At 39.3% G+C, this 11,115-nt stretch overlaps 1 pseudogene; it reads left to right on the plus strand.

Moving 5' to 3' along the window:
• Positions 1-9,317: 9,317 nt before the first annotated feature.
• On the plus strand, positions 9,318-10,841 carry LOC130868042 (non-POU domain-containing octamer-binding protein-like; annotated as a pseudogene).
• Positions 10,842-11,115: the final 274 nt, after the last annotated feature.

Below are 11,115 nucleotides of genomic sequence, written 5' to 3' on the forward strand. Positions count from 1 at the left end.
AACATGGCTCTAGCCAGTAACTCAGCCATGATTGCTTAGTAAATTAAAGGCTCATATGGTCAAAAAAAAAAGAGAGATATACAGTAATGAGAGATTAAAAGAGGAAGAAAATCTCTAAATGGTTTACAATGTGGTAAAAATATATACAGGCTAAAAGTTAAAGTTCTTGGAGTAAAAAAAAAAGAAAAAGAAAGAAAGAGAGTAGACTGGGAGGCAGAGACAGTTAGATCTCTGTGAGTTCAAGGATAGCCTGGCTTAGAGAGGGAATTCCAGGAGAAAGATATACAAAGAAGCTGTCTCAAAAAGCCAAAAGTTAAAAGTAAAAATAAAAAAATAGAGGTTCAAATAAAGCCACATAAAGATGGAAAATACACAGAGAATCTTGATACTGTATGTTATTATGCTCTCTTTAAATTGTTTGAATGCTGAGGAAGGAGGAACAGCTGCAAAAAGATGTTTGCTTATAAATGCTGCAAAATTAATCCAAGATAGGTATTTTAAAAATACCTTGGCTTCAAAATTGAAATCAAAAGTTATGTTACTTTGGAGAAGAAGATTTGCTTTTGTTTCCACAGAAAATGAGAGGTTGTGGATTCATTCTGAGATAAGAAAAATCCAGTTTGATCAAGGAAGAACACCTGAGAAGTCTCCAGCAGGAATACATGGTCCAGATGTCTGAGTTCTTCATCCAGAACAGGTTCAAGACTACTGCCTGAGATGATTGATACTCACAGGATACTTTAGTCAGGACTTATCATAACTCTAAATTTTCTGTAGGTTCCCATAAGATTATCAGCACCCCCAACCAGCTGGAAAGCTGGAAGTATCCTGAAATACTATGCCCACATTCCCAAAAAAATGGACTATGGATATTTTCTTTTTTTTTTTTCTTTAAAGAGGGGGAAGTGGTACAGAAGAATTGTCTGTAATCTGTCAATCATGTTTTAAATAAATGCTGCTTGGCCGGCCATGCAAGAAGTAAATGCGGGAAAACCAGATAGGAAGTAGAAATGATGTAATGAGAACAGAAGAATTCTGAGAAGGAGGAAGTTGATTCTGCCCACTCCTGCCCAGACCACTGAAGCAGCAGGATGTGATCTGCATCACTGAAAAAAGGTACTGAGACACATGGCTAACATAGATCAGAAAAAAAATGGGTTAATCAAGATGTGAGAGTCAGCCAGTGAGAGGCTAGAGCTAATGGGCCAATCAGCTTATAATTTATGGAGACCTATGTGTGATTTTCTTTGGGCATAAACAGTTGTGGGGTACTGGATAGGACAGAAACCCCAACAAACAAGCCAGGCCGCTCATGTTACACCCAACTTTTGCCCTGCGATCTTGTTTGTGTCCAATTTCCAGGAGGATTTATATATGTTTTTCTTTGGGATAACCTTGTTATTTGGCTTTGCTAGGCTTGTGAACTATAGGCTTAATGTCATTTTTTTATGGGTAGAGTCCACTAATGAGTGAGTACATACCATTGTTGTAATATGAGTGGTGGGCTACGTTCCTGGCACCCGGCCGCCCGCATAGCTAGCTTTATACCTGAAATAATTACACAGAAACTGTATTCTTTTGAACACTGCCTGGCCCATTAGTTCCAGCCTCTTATTGGCTAGCTCTTACATATTGATCTAACCCATTTCTAATATTCTGTGTAGCACCATGAGCTGGCTTACCAGGAAAGATCTTAACCTGCGTCTGTCTTGAGTGGGAGAATCATGGCGACTGACTGACTAGGCTTCTTTCTCCCAGCATTCTGTTCAGTCTACTCCGCCTACCTAATTTTCTGTCCTATCAGAGCCAAGCAGTTTTCTTTATTAATTAACCAATGAAAGCAACAGATAAATACAAGACCCACCTCCATCATACCATATTCATCTTTTTGGGTCTGGGTTATCTCACTCAGGATAGTGTTTCCTATTTCCATCCATTTGCATGCAAAATTCAAGATGTCATTGTTTTTTACTGCTGAGTAGTACTCTAATGTGTATGTATTCCACACTTTCTTTATCTATTCTTCTATTGAGTGGACTCTAGGTTTATTACAGGTTCTGGCTATTACAAATAATCCTGCCATGATCATAGTTGAACAAATGCTTTTGTAGTGATTGGACATCTCTTAGTTATATTGCCAAGAGTGGTATTGCTGGATCCTGAGGTAGGCTGATTGCCAATTTTATGAGAAACCACCACACTGATTTCCAAAATGACTGCACAAGTTTGCATTCTTACAAGCAATGGATGAGTGTTCCCGTTGCCCCACATCCTCTCCAGCGTAGGCTAACATTGGTGTTTTTGATTTTAGCCATTCTGACAGATGTGAGATGATGGTATCTCAAAGATGTTTTGATTTGCATTTCTCTGATTGCTAAGGAGGTTGAACATGACCTTATGTGTTTTTTTGGCCATTTGAACTTCTTCTGATAAGAATTCTCTGTTCAGTTCAGTACCCTATTTTAATTGGGTTATTTAGAATTTTAATTTCTAGTTTCTTGAGTTCTTTATATATCTTGGAGGTCAGACTTTTGTCTGATATAGGATTGATGACAATCTTCTCCCATTCAGTAGGATGCCTTTTTGTCTTAACGAGAATGTTCTTTGCTTTAAAGAAACTTCTCAGTTTCAGGAGGTCCCGTTTATTCATTGTTGCTCTTATTGTCTATGATACTGGGGTTATATGTAGGAAATGGTCTCCTGTGCCCATGTGTTGCACTCTGCTTCCCACTTTCTATTCTATCAGGTTCAGTGTGGTCAAATTTATATTGAGGTCTTTAATCCATTTGAACTTGAGTTTTGTGCATGGTGATAGATATGGATCTATTTTCATTCTTCTACAGGTTGACATCCAGTTATGCCAGTACCATTTGTTAAAGATGCTTTCTTTCTTCCATTATATACTTTTAGCTCCTTTGTTGAAAATCAGGTGTTCATAGGTTTGTGGTTAATATCCGTATCTTCAATTTGATTCCATTGCTCGACGTCTCTGTATGCCAATATCAAGTTGTTTTCATTACTCTAGCTCTGTAATAGAGTTTGAAGTCAGGTGTGGTAATGCCTCCAGTAGTCTGTTATTGTCTAGGATTGTTTTGGCTATCCTTGGTTTTTTGTTTTTCCAAATAAAGTTGATTATTGTTTTCTCAAGGTCTGTGAAGAATTTTCTTGGGATTTTGATGGGGATTGCATTGAATCTATAAATTGCCTTTGGTAGAATTGCCATTTTTACTATGTTGATCCTACCCATCCAAGATCATGGGAGATCCTTCCATTTTCTGGTGTCCTCTTCAACTTCTTTCTTCATAGCCTTAACGTTCTTGTCAAATAGGTCTTTCACTTCCTTCGTTAGAGTTACCCCAAGATATTTTCTGCTATTTGTGGTTATTGTAAATGGTGAAGATTCTTTGATTTCCCTCTCTGCTTCTTTGTCCTTTGTGTATAGAAGGGCTCCTGATTTTTTTGAGCTGATCTTCTACCCTGCTACATTAATTAAGGTGTTTATCAGCTGTAGGAGTTCTTTGGTGGTGTTTTGGGTCACTGATGTACACTATCATATCATCTGAAATAACAAAAGTTGACTTCTTCCTTTCTGATTCAAATCACCTTGATCTCCTTATGTTGTCTTATTGCTATTACTACAATTTCAAGCACTATGTTGAAGACATATGGTGAGAGTGGACAGCCTTGTCTTGTTCCCAATTTTAATTGAATGGCTTTGAGTTTCTCTCCATTTAATTTGATATTTGCTGTTGGATTGTTGTATATTGTTTTTATTATATTTAGACATGGTCCTTGTATCCCTACCCTCTCCAAGATCTTTATCATAAAGGGTTGTTAAATTTTGTCAAATGCTTTTTCAGCGTCTAATTTGATGATCATATGATTTTTTTTCTTTCAGTTTATTTATATGATGGATTACATTGATAGATTTTCGCATGTTGAACCAGCCCTGCATCTCTGGGATGAAGCCTACTTGATTGCAATGGATAATTTTGTGATGTATTCTTGGATTCAGTTTGGTAATATTTTATTGAGAATTTTTGCATCAATGTTCATGAGTGAGACTGGTCTGTAATTCTCTTTCTTGGTTGAGTCTTTGTGTGGTTTTGGAATCAGGGTAACTATAGATTCATAAAAAGAGTTTGGCAATGACTCTTCTGTTTCTATTATGTGAAACACATTAAGGAGTATAGGTATCAGCTCTTCTTGGAATTTCTGGTAAAATTCTGCATTGAAGCCATCAGGTCCTGGGCTTTTTTCGGTTGGGAGGTTTTTGATAACAGCTTCTAATTTTTATGACTTACAGGTCTATTTAAATTGTTCACCTGGTCTTGATTCAATTTTGGTATATGGTATTTATCTAAAAACAAGTCCATTTCTTTTATATTTTCCATCTTTGTGGCATATAGGCTTTTGTAGTAAGACCTAATGATTTTCTAAATTTTCTCAGTGTCTGTTTTTATGTCTCCCTTTTCTTTTCTGATCTTGTTAATTTGTGTGTTCTCTCTCTGCCTTGTGATTCATTTGGATGGGGGTTTATCAATCTTGTTGATTTTCTCAAAGAAACAGCTTTGTTTCATTGATTCTTTGGATTGTTTTCTGTTTCTATTTTGTTGATTTCTGGCCTCAGTTTGATCATTTCCAGTCTTCTTCTCCTCCTGGGTGAGTGTACTTCTTTGTTCTCTAGAACTTTCAGCTGTGCTCTTAAGTCTCTAATGTGAGCTTTATTTGTTTTTTTTTTTAAGGTGGGCACGTAGGGATATGAACTTTCCTCTTAACACTGCATTCATAGTGTCCCATAGGTTTGGGTATGTTGTGTCTTTATTTTTGTTGAATTCAATGAAGACTTTAGTTTCTTTCTTTATTCTTCCTTGACCCAGGGGTGATTCAGTAGTTGACTGCTCAGATTCCATGAGTTTGTAGGCTTTCTGGTGGTAAAATTGTTGTTAAATTCTAGCTTTTTTCCATGGCAATCTGATAAGACACAGGTGGTTACTAAGTTTTTTTTTTATCTGTGGAGGTTTGCTTTGTTACCGAGTATGTGATCAATTTTTAAGAATGTTCCATGAGATGCTGAGAAGAATGTATATTCTTTCCTATTTAGGTGGAATGTTCTATAGATGTCTGTTAAGTCCATTTGATTTATTACCTGCTTTAATTCTTTATTTCTCTGTTAGGTTTCTGTAGGATTGACCTGTCCATTGGTGACAGAGGAGTGTTGAAGTCTCTTACTATTAGTGTGTGGCGTTTGATGTGTGCTTTGAGTTCTAGTAATGTTACTTTTACATATGTGGGTGCTTTTATATTAGGGGCATAGATATTTAGGATTGAGACTTCCTCCTGATGAATTGTTCCTGTTATGAGTATAAAGTGTCCTTCTCCATCTCTTCTGATTTTAGTTTGAAGTCAATTTTGTTAGATATTAGTATAGTCACACCTGCTTGTTTATTAGGTCCATTTGATAGAAAAACCTTTTCCCAACTCTTTACTCTGAGGTAATATCTGTCTTTCTGGTTGAAGTGTGTTTCTTTTAAACAGAAGAATGTTGGATCCTGTTATCACATCCATTCTCTTAACTTGTGCCTTTTTATAGGTGAATTGAGTCCATTGATGTTAAGTGATATTAATGACCAGTGGTTGTTAACTCAAGTTTATTATTTTTTTTAGTGGTACAGTTTGTGTTTCCCTTCTTTGAGTTGTGCTAGTGAAGGCTTGTTAGATGTCTGAGTTATTGTGGGTGTTGTTGGGTTCCTTGGGTTGTGATTTTCATTCTATTACTTTCTGTCAGGCTGGGTTTTTGGCTACATATTGTTTAAATTTGTTTTTATCCTGGAATATCTTGTTTTCTCCTTTGATGGTGAAAGAAAGCTTTGCTGGGTATAGTAGTCTGGGCTTGCATCCATGGTCTCTTTGTGTCTGCAGCACATCTATCCAAGACCCTCTGGCTTTCATGGTTTCCATAGAGAAGTCAGGTGTAATTCTGATAGGTTTACCTTTATATGTTACTTGACCTTTTTCCTTGCAGCTCTTAATATTCTTTCTTTATTCTGAATGTTTTGTGTTTTGATTATTATATGGATAGGGGATTTTCTTTTGATCCAGCCTATTTGGTATTCTGAATGCTTCTTTTACCTTCATAGGAATATCCTTCTTTAGGTTGGGAAAGTTTTCTTCTATAATTTTGTTGAATATATTTTCTGGGTCTCAGCTGTAATTCTTCTCCTTCTTCTACCCCTATCATTCTTACGTTTGGTCTTTTCATGGTGTCCCAGATTTCCTGGATGTTTTGTGTTAAAAATTGTTGGATTTGTTGTTTTCTTTGATCAATGAGTTTATTTCCTTTATAGTATCTTCAGTGTCTTAGATTCTTTCTTCTATCTCTTGTATTCTGTTGTTTGCACTTGTCTCTGTAGTTTCTGTTTGTTTACCCAGTTTTTCCATATCCTGCCTTCTCTCAGTTTGTGTATTCTTCATTGCCTCCATTTCAGTTTTCATGTCTTGAACTGTTTCCATTACCTGTTTGATTGATTTTTCTTTGGTATCTTTGAGGGATTTATTCATTTCTTCTAACTTTTTGTTAGTCTTCTCATCCATTTCTTTAAAGGAGTTTTTCACATCCTGTTTAATGGTGTCTAACACTTTCATAATGTTACGTTTAAAGTCTACTTCTTATACTTCTTCTGAATTAGGGTGTTCAAGTCTTCCTGTTGTATGTTCGCTGGATTCTGGTGTTATCATGTTGCTTTTCATATTGTTGGAGGAATTCTTGCACTGGAGCCTGCCCATCTCTTCCTTCAAATGTTGTTAGGAGAGTCTTGGCAGCTTGGTCTGATCTTTGCTGTGGCTACCTGTGTACTTGGGGGGTTTTATTGGTCTGCCCTCTCTTAGGTCCCCTCAGTACTGGAGTTGTCTCTCAGATCCTCTCTATCCTGAAGTAGGCTGTGGTGGTGGATCTAAGGACCCTGCAGACTGAAAGAAGTTCTTGGGGGTCAAGCTGGGATGGGATAAGTAGAGAAATGCAGTAGCCAGGATGCTGCTCTGAATGGTCAGGAAATTTAGGGGATTGGAGGGTGCCTGTGCTCCAGTCCCAGGGCTTCCAGCTGGCTGGTCAGGCACTCACTTACCCCTCAGGATGGAACTTCTGGTACAGGAACAAGGCCACTTGCTGGTCAGGGACTTTGCAGACAAAAGGTCGGGCTTGCTGGGTACAGGCTCACTGTAACAAAGAAACTCCTGCAGCAATTGCACTCACCACTTTGCCCCCAGACCCTCAGTCCCAAAGCAGGCTGAGTTGGGGGATCCTATGACCCCACAGATGGAAAGGGATGCTCAGAGGGAAGCTGTGATGGGATAAGAAGAGAAAGGCAATAGCTGGGGAGAAGCCTCCACTGAATGGCCAGAAAGTTTAGGAGATTAGAGGGTGCCTCTGCTCCCTTTCTGGGGCGTCTGGCTGGCCAGTCAGGCATACACTCACCCCCTCAGGACGGATCTTCTGGTACCCGCAGGAATTATTTTAATTGAAGTTAATGAGGTCACCCAGATGGGGTATTTTAGAGGACACACAGATTTCTTTTAATGATAAACTACCACATCATTCTTACTGGTCCTTTTACCTATAGTCTCCACTCCACCTAAGGAACTCAAATAATATTTATGAGAAGGCACATTTATTACCTTTCTGCTAGAAATTGTTACTATCACTTGCTTTAAACACAAGCAAGCCTAGGAGATGAGAAAGTAACTAGAATCCACAGAGATAATTAGTGATTGAGCTGTAAACTAAAATTTGGGCAGTTTGCCTACAGTGCTTGTACTCCTAAGAGCTATAAGGCAGTTCTCCTGGCTTGCAAATCAGATGAAATGAAATGAAATTGCCTCAAGTGAATGTTTGTTTTCTTCACAGTTTGGAGATCAACTTATGACACTTCTGAATTCCTCACCTTTTATCTTATTTTATAGTCATTTTTATCACATAGGCTACAACACAACCTGAAGTCTGAGCAAAAGAATAAATTGTGAGTTAATTGAGGACACTCTCCAAGAAAATGTAGTACTGGTATTTTCATTTTGTGATAAAAACTAGAACTATGTTGTAAAGCAAGGTAATTCCATTATACACAAGTTTTGCTTTCAGTGCCATAAACAGTCATAGATATTTCTGATGACCCATGCCCTTTTAAAACAATATGTGTATAGATTGTTTGCATGTATATATGTCTGTACATCACAGTGTGCTTGGTCTAGTGAAGGCCAGAAGATGTCATCTGATTTCCCTGAGCTGCCATGTGGGTGCAGGGAATCAAAGATGTTCCTCTAGAAAAGCCACCACTACTCTTCTAATAGATCTCTGCAACCCACTGAGATTTCAATGTGAAACATGAGATTAGAATTAATCATGGGTATCAAGCCATGAATTTGTTTGACATGTCTAATGAATATTTACTGTCAAACCTCAAGAGATAATACAGAAACCACACTTAAAAACCCTCACTTTGGCTTCCCTGGTAAGAACAGTTGCAACTTTATTTGCCCTAGAAGAGAGAGAAACAAATAAATACAATATTTGATTCGTAAACACTAAATATTGCTACACAGTTTCATAAAGAAACCTTGTGCAACTACAAAATTACCAACTATAAAATTAGACTCTTCAAGCCTCAGAGCAAATGGAATCTGAGTCCCTTAGTGGAACAGTGTTGATCCATAATGACTGTTATTAGTTTCATCTTTATACTACAAAATATTTCACTAGCACTAGTTATTAGGTCTTAGCAATGCAGTCTGTCTCCATGGCTCTTTTTAACTTCATGTGGTATTTATTTTATAGCTATCATCTGTGATACGACTGTGACAGGTGGTACTTATGGCACCATGATAAGCACATTTGCTATCTCAAGGCCTAGTGGCTGATTTATCTAGAGGTCTCTTTCTGAAATTAAATTCTTTTTGAATTGCTATAGAACCAGATTTACTTTACTGAAAAAGACTAACTGTCTATCTCAGTTTAAATCATTCATAAAACCAAGACAATTTCTTAAACATGCAAATATCCCGATATTGTAGAGGGACTAAGCCAGCTTAAGATTGCCTGATGAAAATCTCTTCTGCTCTTGATGATTTTTTTTTCTGAATGATACAAAAAGTGTTAAGCAGTAAGCTGAATTTTTGGTTCTTTGTATCCTGGGTAATTGCTTAAGCTTTTTGGACTTCAAGAACTTGTTCCAATCGGGAATCCAATATTGACCCCCTTGGGAGGCACAGAGCTCTGTCGGCTCGTTTCCGGAGGTCGTGCACTCTTTTCTCGGGACTGTGGAGGCCATGCAGTGTCGCCATTACTCTGAGCAAAGAACTGTGGGCAGAGGAAGTCGGAGTTAGAGAGGATTGGGAGACAGACACTTTGCTGTGCTCAAATCGAAGTCAAGGGTGCAAACATGCAGAGCAATAAAACCTTTAACTTGGAGAAGCAGACCCATTCTCCAAGGAAGCACCATCAACATCACCACCAGCAGCACCATCAGCAGCAGCAACCACCCCCACCAATACCTGCAAATGGACAGCAGGCCAGCAGCCAGAATGAAGGTTTAACCATTGACCTGACTAACTTTAGGAAACCAGAAGAGAAGACTTTCACCCAATGAAGCCGTTTCTTTGTGGGCAATCTTCCTCCTGACATCACTGAGGAGGAAATGAGGAAGGTTTTTGAGAAATATGGGAAAGCAGGCGAGGTTTTCATTCATAAGGATAAAGGCTTTGATTTTATTTGCTCGGAAACATGAACCCTAGAGGAAATTGCCAAAGTGGGGTTGGATAGTATGCCACTCCGTGGAAAGCAGCTACGTGTGCACTTTGCCTGTCATAGTGCATCCCTTACAGTCCGCAACCTTTCTCAGTATGTGTCCAATGAACTGCTGGAAGAAGCCTTTTCAGTGTTTGGCCAGGTGAAGAGGGCTGTGGTCATTGTGGATGACCGAGGAAGGCCCTCAGGGAAAGGCATTGTTGAGTTTTCAGGGAAGCCAGCTGCTTGGAAATCTCTGGACAGATGCAGTGAAGGCTCCTTCTTGCTAACCACATTTCCTCGGCCTGTGACTGTGGAACCTATGGACCAGTTAGATGATGAGGAGTGACTTCCAGAGAAGCTGGTTATAAAAAAACAGCAATTTCACAAGGAGCGAGAACAGCCACCCAGATTTGCACAGCTGGGGGTCCTTTGAGTATGAGTATGCCATGCGCTGGAAGGCACTCACTGAGATGGAGAAGCAACAGCAGGATCAAGTGGACCGCAACATCAAGGAGGCTCGTGAAAAGCTGGAGATGGAGATGGAGGCAGCATGCCATGAGCACCAGGTTATGCTAATGAGGCAGGATTTGATGAGGTGTCAAGAAGAGCTTCAGAGAATGGAGGAGCTACATAACCAAGAGGTTCAGAAACGAAAGCAGCTAGAGCTCAGGCAGGAGGAGGAACGCAGGCACCGTGAGGAAGAAATGCGGTGGCAACGAGAAGAAATGATGTGGAGACAGCAGGAAGGACTCAAGGGAACCTTCCCTGATGTGAGAGAACAAGAGATACGGATGGGCCAAATGGCTATGGGAGGTGCTATGGGCATAAACAATAGAGGTGCCATGCCCCCTGCTTCTGTGCCAACTGGTACCCCAGCTCCTCCAGGACCTGTCACTATGATGCCAGATGGAACTTTGGGATTGACCCCACCAACAACTGAACGTTTCGGCCAAGCTGCTACAATGGAAGGAATTGGAGCAATTGGTGGAAATCCTCCTGCTTTCAACCGTCCAGCTCCTGGAGCTGAATTTGCTCCAAATAAACGCTGCCGATACTAAATAAAAGTTGCAGTGTCTAGTTTCCTGTAACCCTTAAAAGAAAGATTCTTTATGGACTAGCCAGAATTCTACCCTGGAAAAGTGTTAGGGGTTTTTTCCAATAGATAGGTCTTCCCTGCCTGTAATACTCTAGGGAGTATGCTTGGAGGCAGAGGGCAAGGGGGGGGGGTGTTATTTAACAAATCAAAGTCTGTAGTATATTGCTTTCTCAAGTCTGTTTGGTGCATTCCTGAAATGTGTTGATTATTGAGGGTCTTGAACCATAGCAAAGTGAACTCA

The sequence above is a fragment of the Chionomys nivalis genome, chromosome X, assembly GCF_950005125.1.
Source record: "Chionomys nivalis chromosome X, mChiNiv1.1, whole genome shotgun sequence".
NCBI classification, from domain to species: Eukaryota; Metazoa; Chordata; class Mammalia; order Rodentia; family Cricetidae; genus Chionomys; species Chionomys nivalis.